This window comes from Dermacentor andersoni, chromosome 11, assembly GCF_023375885.2.
Source record: "Dermacentor andersoni chromosome 11, qqDerAnde1_hic_scaffold, whole genome shotgun sequence".
NCBI lineage: Eukaryota > Metazoa > Arthropoda > Arachnida > Ixodida > Ixodidae > Dermacentor > Dermacentor andersoni.
In genome coordinates, this window is record NC_092824.1 from 28,370,292 (window position 1) to 28,394,895 (window position 24,604).

The 24,604-nt window shown below is 41.6% G+C and overlaps 2 long non-coding RNA genes across 2 annotated transcripts in view; both read right to left on the bottom strand.

Moving 5' to 3' along the window:
- The window catches only part of LOC140214116 (uncharacterized), a 69,410-nt gene that overhangs the window by 26,938 nt on the left and 17,868 nt on the right, over positions 1-24,604 (bottom strand). The gene's annotated exons all lie outside the window — the stretch shown is intronic.
- LOC129387589 (uncharacterized) lies at positions 7,083-11,872 on the bottom strand. Its single transcript, XR_008614730.2, has 4 exons — positions 11,786-11,872; positions 9,376-9,522; positions 8,324-8,392; positions 7,083-7,266 (listed from the first exon to the last, which is right to left on the bottom strand). It is a non-coding gene; the product is annotated as an uncharacterized lncRNA (long non-coding RNA).

A 24,604-nucleotide genomic window follows, 5' to 3' on the forward strand; every position in this document is an offset into this window, starting at 1 on the left:
TTAAATACCCAAGAACGTTAAAGCGATAATGACGCCGATGTAGTTCAATTGGTTAGAGCATGTGACGTGTAAAACAAAGACGTAGAATCGTTCCCTACCTGCGGTCTGTACAAGTAAATTCCCCTATGTTGGCCTTGGAGTTTATGTTTAATTGATTGTAATGATATATGTATATATATATATATATATATATATATATATATATATATATATATATATATATATATGAGAGAAAAGGGGGTTAGCAGAGGGGCCCGATTTTAATTAGTCATATCATAAGCAGCCAACAAACACTGACACCAAGCACAACATAGGGGAAATTACTTGCGCTTAATAAATGAAATAAATAAACGATACATTAATGAAAATTAAAGTGGAAGAAAAAACAACTTGCCGCAGGTGGGAACCAAACCCAGAACCTTCGCATTTCGCGTGCGATGCTCTACCAATTGAATTACCGCAGCGCTGTTTCCCCATCCAGTTTCTAGGGTATTTATGTGTACTAGTAGAACGCTAGGAGTGTTAGCCAGTGCCACCACTCACAGACCTTGGCGGTGGACGTGAAGCGCCCTTATTGCTGCAGACGTCACGAGAATGTCATCTTTATGGGTGAAGGCAACTGGTCAATAAACCTACATATGCTACCTGAAGGCACCAATGTAGCCAGATTCGAGACCCTCGTTATGTAATAAACATGAAGAAAGGGGGTTAGCAGAGGGGCCCGATTTTTATTAGTCATATCCTAAGATGCCAGCAAACAGACTCTAAGGACAACATAGGAGAAATTACTTGTGCTTGATGAAGGAAATAAAGAAACGATAAATTAATGGAAATTAAAGTGGATGAAAAAACAACTTGCCGTACGTGGGAACCGAACCCACAACCTTCGCATTTCGCGTGCGATGATCTACCAATTGAGCTACCCCGGCGCTGTTTCCCCATCCACTTTCATTTAATTCCCCCTATGTAGTCCTTGGTGTGAGTGTTTGTTGGCTTCTTATGATATGACTAATGAAATCGGGCCCCCCACATCGCCGCCACGCCTAGTCGTGTTATTTTAGAGGTTATATATATACCAAATGTATTTGAGGAATCGGCGGCTGCGGTGGGGGGGTTTCTCTGCAGTGTGCTGTGCTGTTGTGTACTGGAATACGTTTGCGTTTGCATCATTTCCATTCTTTGCTACGACTAACGAATGAAGACAACGTAGACGACAACGTGAGAACTATTCACGGCTTGTCGTCACCGCAGGAAAATAACAAATGTGCCGTTCAGCTCACGATCGACTGCTTCTCCAGTCCATGTTCTCCGAAAATACGCGGACACAAAGTATTGCGCCAACCATCCACGTATGTGAATTTAAGGCGCGCGTATTGTGGTGAGCACTTCTGTTTATTTATTTTTTCCGCCAGTTCCATTTGTATATGGTCGACTGCGACGCCAGTACTAGGCATTTCGACGTGCCTCACGCTGCCGTGTAGGCGTTCTTTTCAAGTGCATTAGTTTAGAGTTTGGTTCAGTCCGCTGTGAGCTGTTGTCCTGCATTAGCAGCGGATCGTTAGCGTTTTGAAGCGCATGCATTCCAGCATTTGGAGACTGTTTATGCCGATAGCCGCGTCAAATGCATTGGCACACATGTTTAAATAACTGACGTGTCCACTTGTTACGCGTTCACTGCTCGTATCCTGTGGCAATGCTCGTTTTAAAAGCTTCGAAGACCATCTACACTCATGCGTGTGTTGAATATATGTATGCACAGGATGGACTTGCCAGCTAGTTGGTTGAGCATTTTAGAAGAAGAAACAGCGCAACACAAGGACGACGCAAAAACATGGACCACACCACGAAGCGCTGGTGTGGTTGATGCTTTTTTTCGTCCTTTTGTTTGCGCCGTTTCTTGTTCCACAATACATGCACACCACAGGTACACGAAAGTTTAAGAGCATAAGTGGTTAACTCTGTTTTCCCCGTTTCCTCTCAGTGTTCAATGGCACAGTGCGTTGCCCGGAATAGTGCACGCTTACCCCCATATGCAGAAATGCATCATAACTTGAAGCCCATGCTTGACTTGATCTAAACGACGCAAGTCGTGAACGACCCGCCGTGGTTGCTCAGTGGCTATGGTGTTAGGCTGCTGAGCACGAGGTCGCGGGATCGAATCCCGGCCACGGCGGCCGCATTTCGATGGGGGCGAAATGCGAAAACACCCGTGTATTTAGATTTAGGTGCACGTTAAAGAACCCCAGGTGGTCGAAATTTCCGGAGTCCTCCACTACGGCGTGCCTCATAATCAGAAAGTGGTTTTGGCACGTAAAGCCCCATAATTTAATTTAATTTTTAAGTCGTGAACGCACCAAAAGAAAGGCAGTGAGCGTCTTGGGGGACGTTCGCACCAGGTGTCGTTTATATCAAGTAAAGCATGAGCTTTGTATTAAGATACATTTCTGAATACGGGGGCTAGACATCTGCTTCTTCCAGAAAATGTCGAAGAAACGCCCGCCAAAACCAGGCACATTCGTGAACTTAACTTGGCAATATGAAGCTCCATAGAAAACAAGAAGAGTGGTATTAAAAGCTTTCAGTATTTTTCTTTACTCCAAAATAGTTGCGCTCTCGTGGCTTCAATGTACAGAGATAGTGCAGCGTTAGCTAAAAAGCATGAATTTCTCAACTCCATGAAAAAATAAGCTTGTAAAATTATTTAGGTGCTAGAATCCAGGGTTTGTAGCGATCCTCGAAAATCCTTTATTTCTAAAATGCCATTTTCAAGGCATTGAAAACCCTTGAATTATTAGAAGTACTGGAAAGTCCTTAAACTTGTACACTTGGCTAGACTTAGCAGATATTGCCAAGCGATTTTTTTCCCTTCTGTGACACTCTCTCGCATGTCACAGAAAATTGTCTCTGGAGGCAATAAAAGGAAAGCGACATCCTTAAAGTTGAAATTACAAAGGAGCTGCAGATACCAGTTTTATGCACATGGAACTGGCGACAAATGTAGAAGCTCAACAGTTGAGGCATTCGAAGAGAAGCCGTGAAGAGTAAATCGAGAGCTACAGACACAATAAAAAGAAATTAGAAATGACGATTGCTTATTTGATAGTGAAAAGCTGAGGCAACAGATGACATGAGATACACTGTCAAAGCAAACAGTATTCAAAAACTGCAAATGTTGGAGGTCCAAGTAGTTAATTGTACAATTGCAGAAAAACTTTGAGCGCTTTCTTGAAATGCTTCCTTGTGTGCGTTTAGTGGTGGGCGGTGAAAGGCAAATCAACAGCCTTTTAAATGTTTGAAATCAGTGAAATGCGATTTGTTTTTTTTTGTTTGCATTAAAGTTAACGATGTTGTTGAACAAGTTAGTGCCTGTCCAAACTACTACACACATCGCACGAGGTCCTTGAAGTTACTGTGTTGGGGCCTTGAAAGTCCTTGAAATCCATTGAATTTCTTTCTTCAATATTGCTACGAACCCAGTAGAACAACTGTCATGGAGTAAAAACCTTGGCTGAACAGGGGCTTATACGCAGAGCACAGGAAGACTAGAAATGCAGTAGTAGGCATGGAGGGCCCTGAAAAAAATGTGCCACATCTGCTAGTCTGCCTTATGTTTCTGCACCGACTGTCGCATTTTTAATAGAAGTGCACTTTCTGTTCTACTCCAATAAACGCAACATTACCAACTCCAGTGTGGGGCAGTCCTTCAGACAGTGCAGAACTCTTTCTGTACATCCCAGTCAGCTCTGTCATTTTTCCAGCATTGTAGTACAAGATTTGTTAAACTGGTTTAGCAGAATATGAGCAGTATACTCTTAAATTAGCTGTTTATTTGTATGCACAACTTGAGGTCCTTAGTTTGGTTGCATGACAAATTGCCATACCTCAATAGATACAAGAAACAATTTTATTACAGTTTAATAAAATCCAAACAGTAATAATCACAACAATATAATGACATACATTTCTTTCGGTACGTATACAGCCCATGTCTTGGCACTGTATAAATTCAACAATACATCGCAAGTACTGTGTCCTGACCACTATTATTCACATGTGTAAAACCATCACAGCAATTCTTCAACAAATATCACAGTGATTAGTCACATACACTTTGTAACTGCTTTACATGGGCATAATGTATACAAATGGTCCCTGTGTACCTACACATGACTAGTGCCACCCGAGCACTATTACTCACAGGTGTAAAACCAAAAAAGCAGTTCTTTAAAAAATATCACAGCGCTTAGTGACGTACATGCTGTAACTCCCTTGTAGAAACTTAATACAAACACGTGAGGACACAGAAAGCTAGCAGTGGGCCTACATGGGAATACCACCGCCTCAATACTAATTCACAAGTGTAAAACCAACCAAGCAGTTCTTTAAAAAAATGTCACAATGCTTAGTGACATACATTTTCTAACTAGCTTATACAAACTTTATACAAACATGAGAACATACACAAATCTAGCGGTGCACCTACATAGAAGTGCGGCCATCTGAACACGATTATTTGCAAGCGTAAGCTCAACAAAATAGTTCGTAATAGTGACGCACATTTTGTAACTGCCTTATACAAACTTAGTGCAAGCACAAGAATGCGGAAAAATATAAATTAAGAATTTGCTCTATGCATGCACAAACAGATCAACACAAATGGTAAATACCACTTTGAAGACACATGTGACTATGGCAAAGCGCAGTGCTGTGCCGGTTAAAACTGCCATCCACAAAAGTATTGAGCGATGCTTAAACCACAGGCAATAAAGTGCTGAAAGACTGCGTCTCTAACGTAACTATTTTAATTCAAATTTCTTGAATATAGGGCTCTTTTGCAGATAAGGCATCTGATGCGACTGGCCTGACTTATTAACATAGCTCTAAAAAGTACGGACATCAAAACTTAACCACAAGCTCTGCACATCAGTGACGGGGCCTAATGAATAATACTTGCAGGAGGAGTTACACCATTGTGTGTGTATATTACAGTAAAGCCTCATTCGAAGAGATACTCAAGAGGCACGGGAAACATGTCTCTTGAAATCAAAAATTTTAAACCACTGAGGAGCCAGACTAGATCACTTTATTATGCATCATCACTAAAGTATGTTTAGATATATCTGAAGGAATAATTGCTCACGGTGGCCTAAAGGGCCCCTAAACCACTTCTCGACATTTTTTGAACATTTCAAGTAAACACGCGTATCAAAATCAGAATGCCGTCACAATCGACGAAGCCAAACAACCCAGTGCGCCTCTCTGGACCTATCCTGCACCCCCCAGTTTGTCCTGACGTCACGAGGCTGTCTCTGATGATGTCACCAGTTTCCGGTGCTGTCGATTGGTCGAACGAAAGTGTACGACTGCCGGCAAGGCCTGCAAGCAAATATACACACCCCTTCTTCCTCGTCGCGTGCTCGCGATGCCATTGTGGACAGCCAAAGGGGGCAAAGAACAGAAACGCCAACAGAAGAGTCTCCCTATGAGGCTCTTCAACACGAGTCATCATACAGTTCCATTGTATTGGCGAGGTCATTAGCGCCACCCCTCGCAGGACGACGGGCCAGCGCGGCAGCAACAGAGCTCGTTGGTGATGGCCTGTCCCGTAACATTTGGAGGTGTAATAGGCGACGAAAAGATGATACTGTCCAGATGGCGTGTACCAGATGAAAGAGTAAAATGAGTGGGGACTACTTTTCGATAATCAAACACACGTAGCTCCACTATTACTGCACCGTTTCGAAAAATTCTCGTGGCTACCTGTTCATTGCCTTATCGTGTACAACTGCAACACCGCAACTAAATTTCAACCTCGGTGGTTCAGGGGCCCTTTAAAGAACATTCACAGCTTTTTAGTGACTGTACATTGTGTTAGCTTCCTTTCCAACTTCTGGAATTTAACCACTTCACTTTGCAAGCCTTGTTGCTCGCAGTACCTTTGAGGTGCTCTTAGACGCTCGTCAGCTTCAACTGCCGACACTTTCTGCCCTGCACTGTCCTCATTACCCTCCTTTTCTAGTCCATGCTAAAAAAGACATGCGCAATTGACTTGTGTGAGGATTGCGTGACCTTTACGCCCTTCGGAGCACACAAGGTGCACGAAGTGAATGTGTCTGGGCTGTGTCCCTTCGAAGTAGTGAATACTTAAAAAGTCATCCTTAGTAACAAAGGTGTCTCTTGTATACAGTATTGTTAACGTGGCAAACATCGGAAAACCAACCAAACCATTTTCAGATATCTCTTACAACCAAGTCTATCTGGTAATGAGATTCTATTGTACTGAATATTTTTCATCTATGGATCATCTGCATGTACATATAGTCACAAAGACATGTTGTGTGGAATGGCAAATCAGGAAACAGCTCGTACGCTTACTTTTTGTCCCTAACATAAGCAGCTGATAACAATATGATAAAAAAGCAGGCAATGAGGCTAGCATGGAACATAATCCTTCAGCTCTAAACAGTTTTTTGGGCCCACATCATTCCCTCATATGACATAAGGAAAGAACTTGATTGCAGTAATGGCTGCATGTGATCTGAGTTGGTTGAAATAAACTATACGTAAGGTTGTCCTGTATGTAATTCTATCAGAGTGCTTTTTAGATATCCTGCTGGCGATCCTGGCTGCACGATGCTTCTCATGCTTTTGGCATGATTCCTTTCTTTTCCACTCTACTCTTTTTTCTGGTTTTCTCCTCTTTCCCTTCTCCCTTGTGTAAAATAGCACACCTGAAGTATCAAATCTCTTGAACTAACGTGTGTATCAAACCTGTTAACATGTGTGCTTCTCTGTGGTCTGTGTTGTATTTTTGCGCTGTACAAGTCAATTTAAGATGAAAGATGGAACGTCCCTGCCTTTAGTTTAATGGTATGTGTGTATATATATACATATATATATATATATATATATATATATATATATATATATATATATATATATATATATATATATATATATATATATATATCATGTTTTGAAATATATGGACATTCAGGAGTGCCTGCATGCTCTTCTCCCCTGCTCCAGTGACGAAAAGGAGAGCCTGTTTATGTACCATGGCAAAACATTCAAAGGTTTTCGCTGTGCCCATTACATCCCTTATCATATGGATCCGTCACAATACAGAGTAGCAGTGGTCCATAATACTAGCCCATCCCAACATAACTATAAATTTGCACATACCGACATGCTGCGAAACAGCTGTTGCAAAGGCGCTGGTGCTGGCAATTTCCGCAGCACTGCAGTGGTACAGCCGAGTTCCACCTGTATAGTGACAAATGCATATGCATGTTAGCAACTCAGTAGTTGCTGATGGTTTCATAAGCTTTGCACTACACAATAAAGTAATCTGGACAACTTTGTTGGAACGAATGCACATAATTAGGACACCATTTAAACACTAACACGATTAACTGCCTCCAATCTCTCACTCACTAAGGGATAATACTACTGAAACATCGGTGGAGAGCTCAGATTAACATAGCCCATAAAGGACAAGCTTTCTTTGAGGAGAACAGCTAAAACAGCGGTTAGTTTTCTTGATCATTTTATGTTGTAGCTTTGACTTAAATGTCATGCAGTACTATAAAATATGAAGTGCTGCATTTCTAGCCGCCGAAAGCGTCGTTAGCCTCATGGTAGAACTGATTTTTGCACTGTTTGTGTCAGTGAGCCGACACATAAAAAGAAAACCGAATTCAAACATACATATACAGTGCCAAGTGCACTTCTGAAAACGCAGCCGCCAGTTCCAATGCTGCTGAAAGGAAAGGTCATATAGAGTGCGAGACTGCATGGAACTACCACTTATGACTGTAAGTGTATGATCTGCTGATTGGAGAGGTAGTCACATGCTATTTCTAGTCTCTTTTAGAAGCATTACTAAAGGAGAAATTAAAATCTATTCATAAGTCATGAATTTCATGCATCCACAGTTTGGCTCAATAACTTGTGTGAAAAAGTCATGTTTACCTGGAATAACAACCATTTTTCCTGCTGCAAAACTTTCCTTCGAATTAATGAAATAACTTTACAGCGTCATAGTATATTGCGTTTCTCGCAACTACTTGCAGGCAGTGGCGAGTTAGTGTTTATATCCGACTCATTGGGCGACAATACTGCCAAACACAAATGCTTCACGAACACGAGAACACGTCCCTCGCAGAGAATAGCAACCATATATGCCTCTGTGAGACATGATCGCACCTTTGTGGTCAAAATGTACATTAGAATGACATCACCATCTCATTAAAAAAAGAAAGCCTCAGTACAAGGCAGCAGCCAACTGTATAATGCGAAATTGCAACTGATGTCCACTTACTGGTGGCCTGTGTTTGAGTCACTTCTGGCAGTTGACTGGATGCTGAGAAATGCACGTCCTGGGTTGTCCCTACAAAACATACAGGGTTATGTCAAATGTTGAAAATATACATATGCCGGCATTTCATAAGTCGCAAAACAAACGAGTAACCTAATAAACAACTGTAATGTAAACAGACTACACATCATTAGATAGGCTGTCTACTGGTAATGAATTATGCGAAAAACCTAATGCATAGGAAAGGCTATATGTATACACACGAAGCTGACACACAATTTAATTTGCTCTAGGGTTTTCCGTTCATTATAATATATTCAAATTATTATGTCTCGTGATTAGAGGTAAATTACTGTAAATTACGCACTAAATTATGTACCCTGGAAAACTTTTCTTCAACATGCACCTGTGCGCGCTTCGAATGAGTAACGTTGTAAAATTTACGTACATGGCATTTAACATAGTTGCTGAACACGTATTTCCTTTGCCCTGTGTCGTGTACAGTGAGCTACATATATCTGCCCCCCCCCCCCCCCGCCTTTTTTTTTGTACTCGCCATACTGCGTGCCACTGCACCTATACGGACGTCAGTAAACCTCACGACACAGAAAGAAAAAAAAAAGAAGCACCAATCACCCATGCCTCCATGTTGTACTGGGCCTAACCAAACCAAGCATGGGCTGTTGCTTTTTATAGTAAACATAGGCACCGTGATCATTGCAAGTATGTATCATGTCACTAAGCAAACATGCAATTTCATTGTACCACTATTTTTTTATCACATGGATGTACCTGTTGAGAGGTAAGACAAAAAGCAGTCACTTCTCAGAACTAATCAGCTTTTTTAAAACACATTTCTAACTTTTCAATGACACTTGCTGCTCCGTGTTTGTCTCCAGAGAGCATACTTGATTTGACTTTCCAATCGGAGACATTACATAAGTATACCATGTTAAGATAACTGCCTAGAGCACGTGAGAATTTTCATCTTGGTGTAACATACTATATATCGATTTCTTTGACATTTGGTCAAATGGTACACCCAATATACTCACATACTAGTTTTTGTGTCCAAATTGCATGCCAATGTATTTTGATTTCTTGGCATTCGCTCCTCTGCACTACGTGAAGCCGCACTGCACTGGCTCTTTCACATCCTCGTGTCCTTGCAGCTGCCTTCTTGCATTATATAAAGCGGGTGCCTGAAAAATATCGTGTGCAAAAGTCAACACAAGGGCATGGTGCAAAACAACATCAAGACAGTCAAGGCCATGGCAATAAAAGGAAGTCTTAGCTCTTAGTCTTCCTAGTGAAATGCATGCAAAACCTCCATATGACTAACAGTAAACTGCTAAACTAACTTCAATTTTTACATTTAAACAAAAAACAAATAACCAAAAGTTCATCCTTGTTTGTCACCAATGTTAGAATACTCCTGCTAATAAATAGAATATTAGTCATTTTCAGACGTCATAGGTCTGTCATAAGTCTGGTGTATCGCAAACACCACTTGTGACACATCCTAAGCACGTGCCCAGTGTGCCCCCCACACCATCCCTGGTTGTGCCACTGCTGAACCCATATTTGAGGATCATAGCTGCAAATGTGATGCTCAGTAGGCATGAAAGTGTTGTCCTTCAGTTCAATGGATATACGGATGTGCCTATCAAAATGGCAAAGAGGCTTATTATGGCAAGCTTATCCCCATTTCAATACTAACAAGTAAGTTCACTGCGGCCTGCATCTAAGCTTACTACAAGGCATGAACTTATTTTCATTTATGAGGTGCGCGATGGAGTTCATTTTTGACAGACTCGACTACTGCTGCAGTTTGAAATCTAGCATTTTAAATTCTTGAAGGCATGTAAAAGTTGCAATTAAACCGCGTTTATTAGTTTATTAGAACAACTTATTGTTCTGTGTATGACAGACGACTGGTAACATGGAATTAAAGCAACATTTTATTTTGATATTTTATTTCTCCACTAAAAATATTCAAGCGATAAACACATTTTGATCTTCCATGCAGTAGCAAAATGCACACATGACGCTTATAGCCCCCAGAGAAAGGCTGATTTAGCTGTTCATATGACATAACTCTGACACGCCAACTCGTATTAGCAAATGCACAGGCATGTCCAAAAGAATAGGCGTACGCAAAGCGCCCCTGCAATTGTAATTCCACATAGCAGCCGTTATATTCGATGCCGATGCATAACTAGCTGCTCGAGAATTCACAGAGTTCGTAGACATAAGCATCCTTTCAGTTTCGCACCGTGCTCGAAATCCGCAACAGGAGGCAAAACAAGACCTATAATCACACCATTTCAATACATGAGCAAAAACAGTTCAGTCTTAGGGATAAACACTGTGAGAGCAATTTAGTGCGCGACGGCGACGAGCGACGGCTTCGAGCGACAAAACGGGCCGTCGCTTGAACAGATGGCTCGGTTCTGGAAATCTAGAAATCGTCGCTCCTCACCCGGAAGTGCTATGAGCGACTAGCCAATAGTGCGAAGCCGGAACTGGATGTACATCGCTCAAATACTACCGATTATCGCGCGGAACGAACACATGATTCAATATTTATACGTGCAAGGATAAAAACCTACTCCAATACCTCCGGGAATATTTTATGCTACTTTTTACAGTAAAATACATCAACGTAAATTACTAAAGCACGCGTCACGCGTGATTACAGCCCTCATACTGGCAACACTAGGGAGGCGTCGCTCAAAATCGTCGCTCCCACGGAGTACGAATTGTAGGCGACGAGCGAACGGGACAGCCATCTCCATCGCGTCGCTTGTAGCTGCCGCGCGCAAGATCGCTTATATGGGGTTTAAACTTTTTTCAGCATAAAACATGGATTCCTCATGCGTTTTCAGTAAGTTCAAGATAACGCGCCTAATTGACCTCTTGCGGCATGCAGCTGAATGCCTGCAACAATGTTTCTAACTAGTACTGGTGCTGCACGTAAGTTCAGTGGTCGCAGATTCGCCCTTGGCGAGACACCGTCAAGCGCGCGGCTTATTTATAACAAAAGTATGCAGCCAGAAAAATGACGCCTTCTGTTATGTGATCCATTATTTCAACAGCGCTCCGTACACAGCAGACTGCCAAAGTGAAGAAATTCAAACACACAAAACGCACGCTAATCACGCTCCGCATAGGCTCGGAATCACGGGCTGGTGAACAAACCATTTTAAGCGTCCTCTCGCCTGGCGTCTTATTGTACATACCATAGTTCTGGCAGCGTTTGCGATTTTCAAAGCTCTTACGGATAACGGCAGAGTGATAGAATCGCATGCAGTTATCGCGACGACTGGCTTTTTCGATTGACATCGAGAGACGCCGCGCGTATGCCTAGTCCGTTGTCAATCGCGTCGGCTAAGCGCAGCGACGACTTCCTGGCGATAGCATGTCATATACGGAGAATGTGCACCTAAGTTAGAATTCACTTACCGTGGAGGATTTCTTGTTATATCCGAGGCATGACGAACGACTGTCGTGTTTTCGCGGCGACGCGAGATGGCTGCCACACGATCTCCCTTGGATGGCCTTCGTTGTAGCTCGCAGGACGGATCACCTTTCTCCGGTGCTGTGTTGTTCCGCGATCTTGAGCGCGCGCGCGCGGTGGAGCAACTCCGAGTGAAAAAGTAGAGCGCTGGATGCGCGTTCCTTTGAACTGCGGCGGCCTGTTCTCTTAGAAGCAAAACGATGTGTTCTTTGCTCAGCGTGAATGAGTGATACATTGCCACGTTCGGGGCCAGCCACCTACAGTTGAAGCAGAAGATTGCACCAAGTTTTGTGCTGTATTGCCGCAAGAGTAGAACGGGCATTCTACTCTCTCTCTCTGAAGGGGAAAGTGAAAAGCACATTTCACTCTCTCCTTGGTGACAGAGTGAACAATGCATTTCACTCTCCACGACATTTTGCGAGAGTAAAACAACTCTTTGAAGAGCAATTTAGCAGCTTCACTCCTGCGATACCCTTCCTAGTTTTTAGAGTGTGGAGAAGCTCGGTTTGTGTCCGTCGCCTCCTCGAGCTCATGGCAGTACTCTGAGGGACGACCTCGTAGTTCACGTCGCTGACTCGCCTAACGATCTTGTACGGGCCAAAGTATCTTCGCAGTAATTTTTCCTACAGCCCCTGACGACGAATGCGTGTCCATATCTAAACGTAGTCACCGGGTTCGTACTGGATGTTCCTCCGGCCACTGTTGCATTCGAGGACGTTAGTACTCTGCTGGAGGCGGATGCGGTTGCGAGCAAGCTGTCGAGTTCCTTCTGCCTTCTCGACGATGTCATGAGCATTGTTGCTTCTTGTTTAGTTGTCTACCGCGAGCATGGCGCCTAAAGGTGTTGTTACGTAGCGCCCATAAACCAGTTCAAATTGTGTGAATCGGGTGGCTTCCTGAACAGCCGTATTGTTAGTGAATGTCACGTACAATAAAATTTGGTCCCATAACCTGTGCGCTACGTCAACATGCATCGAGATAATATCGGCGTTAGTTCTATTAAGGCCCTTCGTAAGTCCATTAGTTTTTTGGTAATAAGCCGTAGGTTTCCGATGATTCGTGTAGGTCAGTGTGACGGCCATCTGTATTAGGCAAGCAGTAAATGCTGTCCCTCAATCGGTTATTAAGACGGATGGTGCCCTGTGACGTTATACAATATCATGTACAAAGAACATGCCGACTTTCGTAGAGGTTCCACGAGGTACAGCTTTTGTTTCTGCGTTCCGCATTAGGTAGTCGGTCGCGACGACTATCAATTTGTTGTCTGTCGACGGCGTAGGACATGAACCGAGAAGATCCATTGCAACCTGCTGAAACGGTGGTGGAGGAGGGTCCAGGGATTGCAGAACACCAGCAGGTTTCAAACGTGGAACCTTCCGCCACTGACAATCAGGGCAGCTTCTCACGCAGCGCTGAAGGAACGAGAACAGCTGTGGCCAGTAATTATTCTAGCGTTTGCGCGCTAACGTCCTGGCAAACCCTTTTTTTTCTGGCACACGGGTCGTCATGACACGTTTACCACTCTTTTTCACGTAGTGAAACTGGGACGACTAGAAGAAGCATTTAATGGATGGCTTCGAAGTTCTCTTTAAAGAGAACATTGTTGCGGAGGTAGTAAGAAGTCAGCCCTCGTAATATCGGTCATGGGACGACAACGTCGGCTCGCGGGAAGTATACGGTGAGGGAAAGCAAGGTGCTGTCAGCACGTTGGAGGTCAGCCATCTGGACAGTGTCTACTACACCAAGAAACGGGAAGCCTCCCTCTAAGTCCCTTGGCTTCGGTGGAATACGTACACCTGTGAGGCAGTCGGCGTCGCGGCGCTTCTTTCCGGATCGATAAACCACTGTGACGTCGTACTCCTGAATATGGAGGCTCGCGTATGCTCGCGTAAGAGTGCGGCTCGCGTATGCTACTACTCGTTCGGCACCGTCTTGCCAGTGGATGCGTACGGGCAGCGAGCCTCAGGTTGCTGGCATCTGTGTGGATTTCTGTGTCAGCCTTGTCGTCGAAATGCCCGAGTACGGGGGCTGTTTCCGATCGCTTGTGCAATTTTGAAAAAGGTGCTTGTTGCTCGTCCGTCCACTCGAAGTATAAATCTTGGCGCGTTAATCTCGTTAGTGGTTCAGGTATTCTTGAAAATAATTTTACAGAACGACGGTAGTAAGCGCAGAGACCACAGAAGCCTTGAACTGTCTTCTTGTCAGTTCGGCAGCTAGCTTCTCAGGGTCTTGTCAAACACAGCGAAGGCTGACTACGTGTCCGAGAAACTTGAGCTATAGTGATATTTATGAGACTTTATAGTCAGATTTGCTTTGCTGATGCGATCAGTACGTGCTTGAGTCGTTTAGGATTTTCATCAGATGTTCTGGAAAACACAACAACGTCGTCTAAGCAGACTAAACACGTCTGCCATTTCAGTCCAGCAACATGCGCAGCAGAAGGCAGTGGGTTCAGGTTCATCATCCGCATAGGCTCGGGCAAAAGACCGCTCTCAGGTTAAAGCCCTTGTATACGGCGGCTGGTACGTACGTGTGCAGGGGTAATCTCTCCCGGACTACTCACAGCAGAGGTGTCAGGATTACGCTTTGTTTCCGGTAGTGCTAGCATGTACCCCTCACCGCCACCAAGATAATGGCACGAAGATAACTAAGACGGGCCCAAAGAAAGCGAACAGCCTTCTTTAATGATGGCCGATACCCACAGTCCTGGCGCACAACTACGCCCTACGTCATCTTCTCTCTGCCGATCGGGTCTTGTAGTGCGTAGCTCAGTTCGCGTAAATATCTGTACATATATATATATATATATATATATATATATATATATATATATATATGTATATATATGACAGGTCATTATCTCAAGAAAGGTCACTTGTAAGTGACACTACTCCTCATTTCCTCTTTTCGTACATCACATGCACGTAAACGAACCCGCCCAACTCTCGACATCACTTCAACTCACTTATTTCGTTATTCGTTTCTTTACCTTCCAATTACCTCCTTCGGGAGATTGCTTCCGTGTTTTATAGATTTAAAGAAAGATGTGCCTCAATATATCAGTTTTCTTCAAAAATAATTTTTAATTGGTAATTTAAAAATCAATCTTTGACGTAATGTTTTGAGACCGAGAAATTGATGGCGCCCTTCCCAAGTGAAAAAATATAAAATATACATGGTGGGTCTATAGACTACATTTCTAGGTTGACGCCTTACAGCCGATTTTCACAACACAAACTTTGTTTTAGATAATGAGACTGCCTGCTTTAAATACAATCGAGCCTTCGCGGACACCGCATCAGCTCAATCTCCAAATTTTAGAAGAGTCCAGACGTAGCGTATGCTTCTTTCATATGTGAGGTCACCAAGCAAGAACCTTTGATGTTTATGGGTTCGGGGCAAACCGAAGATTGACGGAGTCACACAGCAGCAGACTTTTCTTATTGTGGTTCCAAACAATTTCTTCGCACACTATTCGCTTACTGTTGTGGAGATGACCACCTGTCAAGACTTACTGGGTTTCAACAACCACAACAATGACTTTGGGTAGCTTCTACAGGTGTGAGCCGTCCTGCTGGCTTTTCTCTCGATCACCATGACCTTAAAGAAACTGAATATATTCCATGCAACTTGCCTATCTGAAACTAATTTTGGCCGTCAAAGTGCAGCGGAAAACTTCCCTACGATGTAAGACGCGTGCAAGGCATGCGATGGTAAAGCTTAGGCAATGTTAAAAAATTTACGTTTACTGTCTACTGGAAAAGCGGTTTCAATTTTTTTTCACAATTCACGCCAACTGATATAGAAATCATTTGAACTAGTAAAAAGCATGTTCAGGAACATTCCATATGAATTCTCTTTTTTTATTCTTCCGCTATTTTTACTTCTTGCGCGCAATTTTTCTTTGCCTAATCTATCTCAATCACCACTTAATATTTTACGCGCTTGGCTAAAGATGAGCCAAAAGCAAATAACTGGTTAGTATCCTTTGGAGGTAGTTTGATTATTCACATTTCAGTATAGTAATCTCTAATCTTAAGGATAAATAAAGTCGAGAAAAATTTTTCGAAGCAAGCTAAAATCTTGGAGCACCACTCCCTTACAAAAAAAATTGTTGAAAGGTAATTGACGTATCATTGTTCAACGTCAACAAATGACCTTGAAAGATCATTGGGGAATTGTTGAAACATCATTGAGGAAATTGTTGACAAGTGTTGATAATTGGCCCGCGACATTCACTCGAAACATCATTGTGGCCTCTCAATTTGAAAGATCATTGGCATATCGTTGAAACTATGGTGTACTTCAATGCTGAAAGCCCATTGAAGCATTGTTGAAGATGTGTTGTTTGTCAATGTTGAAACCCAATTGACGTATTGTTGAAATGTGTTGTTTGTCAATGTTGAAAGCCCATTGAAGCATTGTTGAAGCTCAAAATTGAAAGCCCATTGAGGTATTGTTGAAATGTGTTGTTTGTCAATGTTGAAAGCCCATTGAAGCATTGTTGAAGATGTGTTCAGTCTCAAAATTGAAAGCCCATTGACGTATTGTTGAAATGTGTTGTTCATCAATATTGAAAGCCCATGGAAGAATTGTTGCAGATCTGTTGAACATCAACACAAATTATGTTGAAATCCCTTTATGCCCCACTGGGTATTTAGCAGTTTTAACCTGCACTTACCTTAAAATACTGCTGAGCTATGTTGCATATAATTACCTTTGATGTCACGTTGGTATGTTTGCTGTGAGAGGATAGGGATAAAATTTAAATACAGCCGTTTTGTATCGCAGGCTTCTGTCACCCTGGGCTTAAAACATGCTCCTAGATTGCCTGTAATAAAACATATTGCAAAACTGCTACCAGTACTGTTATGCCACTTTTTTCAATTGTCAGAGTGAATAGTCCTCCACAAAATCAAGAGTGCTGAACTGATGCAGACAAAAACCATTTTTCTAGGTGAACTGTTTATTTGTAACCAAACATCTGTGTAAATGTACAACCATTTGTAGTTTGAGAACATCAGAAACTTCTTAAAAACTATTGCACAGTACAAACTTCCTGCAGCTTGACACCATAACAAAATTGAATACTGAAGGTGTAGTCTGTGTGGCCCTCAAGTAAAACACATTTCCCAAAAGAAATAAATTTCAAAAAATAATACCTAAATAAATAAATGTAGAAGCAGACTGACATGACTGTCAATAAGAACACTCAAAGAAGGTACTTGCTTTCTCTGTTAGGGAGCCAGGGGTACTATTACCATGGTACGATTTGCTTGAGCCCACAGCACTCAAATGAGACCTGATATGCAGGGTGGTTATCTTTAAGTTTCATGGAATTTATTAAACACGGACTGTTGCAGCTAACATAATTCTAGACATAGAGTGCCAAACATTACTTGCATGAGAAATCAAGACACCATAGTCAGCTGATTAAGAAAAACTCAGTTCCTAATAGTTTTTACGAATTGTAGACGGTAATTTTACAAGGTGTATGCACTAAGAACGAGCTTCCAGAATGACACCAGTAACGAGACACATGCCATCAAACTGGCTGTAGAAATGCACTGCTGTAGCACCTTTTTGTTAACAAAACGCACTGTTATGCATTGAAGCACGGAAGTAACCGGAATGCCCATGTATTTCTCTCACATTTATGAAAAAATCTCGCAACTGGTGTCATCCTGGAAATTAATTTCAAGTGAATATGTCTTTCAACCTCACTGGCTACAATTTGCAAACTGAAATATGTGCCGTGATGTTTAAGTGAATTAATAAATTTATGAGAATCAGTTTAATATTTCCATTTCTTGTGCTAGTAATGTCCACCTCTGAATAATCCAGCTCAAGAACAAAAATTATGCTACCTGGCACAGACAACTTTAAAAACTGAAAAAGGACCACTGTACAATCCTTATTTGTTGGTTGAATGGTGTGTGCCAATTTCAGTAAACCTTACATACTTCTGAAATATGGCAATCACAATAAGTGATGCTTATGGGAGCAGTTTATTATGCTGCATTGCTGTTGCATGATACAGTTGCGTTTTCTGCCATGATAACGTTCCTGCGCAGGTCATTCCATATCAAGCGACTTATTCATATTAACTACTTCAGATTTTTATATGAAAAAAAAAACTATTAGTGATGTGCTGGAATAAAACAAAGTTACTCCTTTTGTGAGTTCAATTTCATTCACTGACACAAAAAAATAACGAAAGAATTCAGAAAAAGATATGGTTTCATGCAAACATGAAAGGCACATCATTGCCATTACCGCAGATTTTTTGTTGCATTTTAAATTTAAGCCGACTTATACCTATTAATTTTTACTCATGTATTTTAGATAACAATAAACCATGTTTACAAAGCTATGTAAAATGCAGTTTTTACTGAACTCTGACAATGGCACAGATGCACTTGCAGGTGTGCGATTCCATGCCGAATCGTCCAGTGATTTTTTGACACCACACATATAGCTGAAACATTGCCATGTGTTTACTAGAGTTCAAAACTCGCTACCCACTTTTATTAATTTTTGCCAGATATTTTGTAGCATTTTGGTGACAGTTTAGTTTTCCTGCTCAGCTGAGCTAGAGGACATCAATCAACATTCTTTTTCAAATGCACATTGTATTGATCGAGGCCTTCAAATGGTGTGCGTGGAAATACGGTGAAGTGATGCAACTGCCAAAATAGCCAATTTTTCAAATATTTGAATACTTCAATTGCTTTTGGCACCGGCAAAAATATGTCAAATTGCAATCCGTTAGATTTTTTTTCGTAACGAAAAATTCACAGGACAGAAATTAAGTACAGAATGGTAGCCCAGGTGACATAGTATAGCAAAAAATATGTGCAGCTTTGAAGGTTCAGCTGATCGCCTGTAAAAACAAACAAATTCTAATCTTTTGCAAGAAGCTTTATGTTGAAGGAAAAAACAGCTTTCGTAGTTGGCCAAAAAATATGTGATACATTATTGGATAGCTCTACATGTCTGCTATGCATGTGTGAAGTTAAAGAAGGCATTATTTTTAAATGCGAGAAATTCTTTTTTGAAATTTTGTCAACACCGACTTTTCTCGGATGTGCGCACAGCTTGCCGGCTGGGAATGCGCACGACAAAGCTGGCTTTGTCTCCACACAGATGACAGAGAAGCGGTGTTAGGGTCTGCATTTTTTTGCCAAGGGCCACATGCTCTAACGCAACGAGGCTTGTGTTTGGTGTGGGTCAGGTAAACCATACAGCCATTGCACATAAACTATCAATACGAGGTCTGTTAGAAAAGTATCTGACCTTTGGCTGAAGAAAAAAAAAACTGGCATAACTGGAGCGTTGGAAACCTAATCACCCTCAAAGTAGTCTCCTTGGTACTCCAGTCACTTCTCCCAGCAGTGCTGCCATTGTTAGAAGCATTCCGAGAAGGCCTCTTTCCGAACGGAGTTTAGCTCAGCTGTCGTTGCAGCCATAATGTCTTCTCTTGTCTGAAATCGTGCTTCTTTCAATGGCCTCTTGATTTTGGGAAACAGCCAGAAGTCGCAGGCGGACACATCAGGAGAGTAAGGAGCCTGTCGAACTACAGGAGTCTGGTTATTCGCCAAAAAATTCTGAATCAAGTGCGAGAAAAGCATTGTCGTCATGGATGCGCCAATTTCCTGTTGACAACTTCGGTATCTTGCGCCACACAGCATCACATAGGCCATGGAGGACATCCCTGTAGTAGTCTTTAGTGATTGTTTGACCCTGTGGTGCGTACCCGTGGTGTACCACACTGCGGGAGTCAAAGAAAGCAGTCAGCAACACTTTAACGTTGATGCGCACTTAGCGGTCTTTGGTTGGTGACGTGGAATGCTTCCACTGTAATGACTGGGATTTGGTTTCCGGGTCGTAATCATACCCCCAAGACTTGTCACCAGTGCTTATGGTGTTCATGAAGTTGGGGTCACTGTTTGTGGAATCCAGCATGTCTGTGAGACTTCAACACGAAGTTGCTTTAGCTCCACCATGAGCAGCTTGGGAATGAATTTCGGTGCAACTCTCTTCATGGTCAAATCTTCAGCGATAATGGAATGTGGATAAAATTTGCTGATGCCCACCTCTTCCACAATTTCTTGGATAGTCACACGACAGTCCCGCATCACCACGGGGTTCACTTCGGCAATGACCTGGTCATTTCAGCATGTTTATGGCCGACTGGATCGTGGCTCGCTCTCCACCGATGCGTGGCCGTCTTTAAACTGGTTGTACCACTCCTTAATCTGTGTGCTGCTCATAGCATAGTCACCAAAAGCAGTATGAATCTTCGGAATGGTTTCCACTTGGCTGTCGCCCAGTTTCTGGCAAAACTTGATGCAGTAGCACTGCTCCAGTCACTCCGCCATTTTCCTTGCAATAAAAAACCGACGAGAGCACTGTGTACTACCTCATTCAAATGCTGCGTCCCAGCAAGTCACGCTATTGGCAGGCAGGAAAAAATTCGTGCATGCGCACAAAGGTTCAAGGGCTGCTGATGAAAACGCACTTGTTACATATTCATCAGGTGTCCGCAAAAAAAGGTCAAATACTTTTCTAACAGACCACGTACGTATTAAATACGTGAGGGAATCCTGCAGTGCTAAAAGATATGGTTCGTGCAGTTTACAAGAAGAAATATCAGCTATTATGTAGACAGTAAATCCAGAAAGAGCGCTGATATTGTTTATACAAAGCATTTTAAAGGGCATGTCGCAGTGCAATGCAACATAGAGGGAGCAGGACACCGTGCCCTGCTCCCTGAAGCCCAATGACGATGAAAGTAGAAAACACCTTCATAATTAGGACTGAAAACCTACATGAGTACGAACAAATTCTTGTGGTGTTTGCTACCACTGTTTCAGAGCCGGAACATGCTCATCTATAAAAGTCATATGTGCCATGTTTAGCCTGATGTGGTCAGACACCATTGGCAACCACTTGCGTTCATGTTAAAAAAATACGAATTGAGAATGCAGCTGCAGCGCTAGACGTCACCTGCCTTCGCAATGATAAAAAAGGCAGTCAGTTTGTTGAATAGTTCTTGTGGCTAATTATATTAACAATATTTCCTTACTAGATGACATGGCTTCATATATTTATGCTGTATGTGTGATCCACAAATGAACATTATAAAAAATAATTTATCGCACTTAAAGAATAATACCTTTTTGTTACTTGTCACATGTATAGCAGACATGTAGGGCTGTGTAACGATGGGCGACATATACTTTTGTGCCAACCACCAAAGCAAATTTTTTTACCTTCAACACGAAGCTTTTTGCAAAAAATATGAACTTTACAGTTTTTTAGCTGATCAACTGAACCTCCAAGGCTTGAAATATTTTGCAGCTATCCCAAGTCAACCAGTCTGATTTTATATTTATTTTGTGCCTTCTGTATTTCCCTACGTTAGCAGAAAATTCAAACTTTGCAACTTTTGGCACTCACACCACTTCAGTCTCTTGACATGAACACCATCTGAATATTTGGATCATACAATTTCCCTTTCAGAAGAAACGTTTATCAGTGCCTTCTAGCTTAGCTGGGCAAGAACAATAAATTCTTGCCAAAGTTCAAAAAAATTTTTGTGAAGGAAAATAAATGGGGAGCAAGAGTTTGGAGCTTCAACTACATCTGTGATGGTCAAAAAAACGTTGGTTGGTTGCCCTGGAATGACTCAAGTGTATGTACGAAAGCAAATTTTCTCATTGTACCTACTCAAAATCAAGCAAACTTGAAATGGTTTGCCATAATGGAACAGTTCTTGACAAAATTGGGTGGTTTGGCATGAAATGGCTTAAGATACTAAAAAATATATTAATAAGGAAACACTTTCCTTACTAGAACCATATCAAAAACTAACATAAAAATGTAGTGAACTATAACAAAGCAAGCACTTGTATTCTGGATTGAGCAATCCAATGTGGACTTCTCAGGAGACTAGCATAATTAACATAAATAAAATTAACATAAAAATGTGAAGGCATAGAAAGGCACAACATTTGTAAGCTCATTTGAGAAAGCCAAATTGGGCCCTTCAGGAGACTAACACAGAACATAAAAATGTCGAGAGTTACAAAAGCACAACACTTGTGTTTTGGTTTGAGGTGTCCAACTTGGGCTCTTGAGAGGTTATTGGTCCCATGCGAGAAGCGAGGCCACAGTTCTTTACATAGGACATGTTGGTACCAGGCAATTTGCGACACGTGAAGCCTGCAAAAACAAGAAGCCAGAACAAGTTTTAAAAAGCAACTTCCACATGCAAAAGAATGGCATGCAATCTGCCCTCGTTTTATAACGAAATTGATTTATGTATTTGTGTTGCTTTAGTCCAACTTTCCACGGGTACAGCTTTACAGCATGACCATTTAAATTTATTCAGTGCGGCACAGGACTCCACTAAGTGTCAAATGCAGGAAAGGGCAAAGAGGAACAAAACACTGTAGCAAAATAACTTTATGAATATCCTCAATGTCAAAGATGTGAGCTTTGCTTGCTGAGAAACGAAATGGTGAAACAAATTCATGTCGTTCATAAATAAACCTGAAATGACAACTAAAATTATTTCTTGTAACTTTCATAATTAAAATTTGCTGCACTTCACTGTGCTTTTCCATGCTCCAAATACAATACTGTCATGTCACTACAACTTAGTGTAGCTTCATTTGATGTTAGGTTTCCTGAGTTCACATGCAATCGGAATGTACTTCTCGCCTTACAATGACTTAAGACTTTCTACATTAAAGAAGACACTGCTTACAGTGAAGTATGTTTTCTGCCTCGACGACTGAATTACTGTTATAATGAGAATTCCGTGTAGTGCACCAAGCTGCTTAGCATGACACATGCAGAATGTGACAGAGACGAAGAAATGCAGTCTTTTAAGAGCCATATGCGATAGGACTGACTTCTTTAACCGTTTTAGGGTTCACTGCCGTACATCTGTGGCTGTGATGGAACGTTCTGAAAAAAATTTGCCTTTTCAGAACAAAGTGTTGCCTAGCATCCCACTGGAGGTGCTGCAACCTTCTGAGACTTCTAGAAAATATTCTTATAGTGCTGTCGCTCCTTGGGTTTCTCCAAAACTGATTCTTCACCTAGCTCCTTGGTGTCTGTCATTGCAGTAATTTGGGAGTGTTGCCACAAGTTTTTTGTAAGTTTCATTACACAAAAAAATTATGCTGCTTTATCCTGCATAAAAAAATAAAACATATAAAACTGCAAATACTGAAATGGTATTGCCACTTTATTGTTATTTAAAAATATTATTTACCAGTTTATTTTCTCGGAATGTCACTCTGAAGAACTTAAATCTGCAATAAAAATATTAAGGGTGCGCGAAAAGTGATTTTTGAGGCTGAACCGAATAATGCTAGAAGCAAATCAAATAATGGATAGTTTCTCAATAATGAACAGCTGATATCACAATTAATGCAAGATGAGGCTCACATCCTAGTATTATTAAAGTTAGCAAGTTTCTGTCATTGTTATGTTATCAACAGCTGTTTATTAAAATCACAAATGGAGCAGGAGAAAGTTTCTTCACATGCACAGGACTCTTCAGTAAGCATAAATGATTGCTGTACAGCCTCTAAAGTACAGCTACTGAAGTAACGTAGCCTGGTCTGCTATTACAAGTTGTTACGTTTTATGTCTACACTATGTTATTGGAGGTGAAAATTTACCGTACTTTGGCTCAAATTTCATGTTTTATTGGTGTTTCGAAATATTAGAATACTCGCATTTACAAATAGTGACCATTCAAAGACTAAATTGAATAGGACACTATTCAATTCAAAAGTTTTGAGCATTTGCACACCGCAAAAAATATATAACTCCTAAATTAGCGAGGCATATTTCTCCCCAAAATGTGATCCTCAACGGGCTAAACAAGAGCGACAGAAAAGCCCATTCATCTTTTTTATTACTTTAAGCCCCTAATCTACTTGGCAATGGTTCATAATAACCCTGTTAACAGGTAGGTGAAGTAAGGAAGCAGGAATCAATTCTAACAATTTCAGAATGGGAGTAGTGGACATGTCCGATGGTCTGTAAGAAGCTTTATACATTAGGCCCCAAGAGCCTATTCTCAATTTATTGAAGTATATGGGGAAAAGCCACATAAATATTTTTTTCATATCTTAGAATACAAAGTGATAAAGTGTGCGTTAATAAATACGAGCCATAGGTTAAGTGCTTAGAATGAGTAAGCGCCCACTAAACGTAGTACTGTTGACAGAAATGCTTGCAACTCTGTCCCTGTTGTTTCTTTGATTGAAACAACCAAAAGAAAATTGCCACACCACTCAGGTTCCCTCTGCTAAAAGGCTGCTGTCTGGCATCACATGGAACTCCTTCAATATAGGAGCAACCTTAATTCGATGTGGTCTGTTAAAATTGGTGAAACTACTGTTTCACATCTCAGAACCTGGAGAGCTGTTTTGACTTCTGCAATTTGGTGAACATGCTCCTGCTCGAGCTGACCAGTAACCACACTTGAGCATACCTTCTCCGCAATTCGCGTATTAGAATAACATTTTCAGGCTAACTAAACATGTCCTCCATGCCAATAGATTTGGAGCGTGCTTCACAGACAACTATTCCTTGCAATGACAGCCAAGCAACACTGCTAATGCGCAAATGCAGCTCATTTTATGTGGTGTAGCCACTAAAAACTTTCAGCAGTGAAGGCAGCTTTTAAATTTTAGAAGCATTTGAGTATGGCGGCATTACGCACTTAAGATCATACG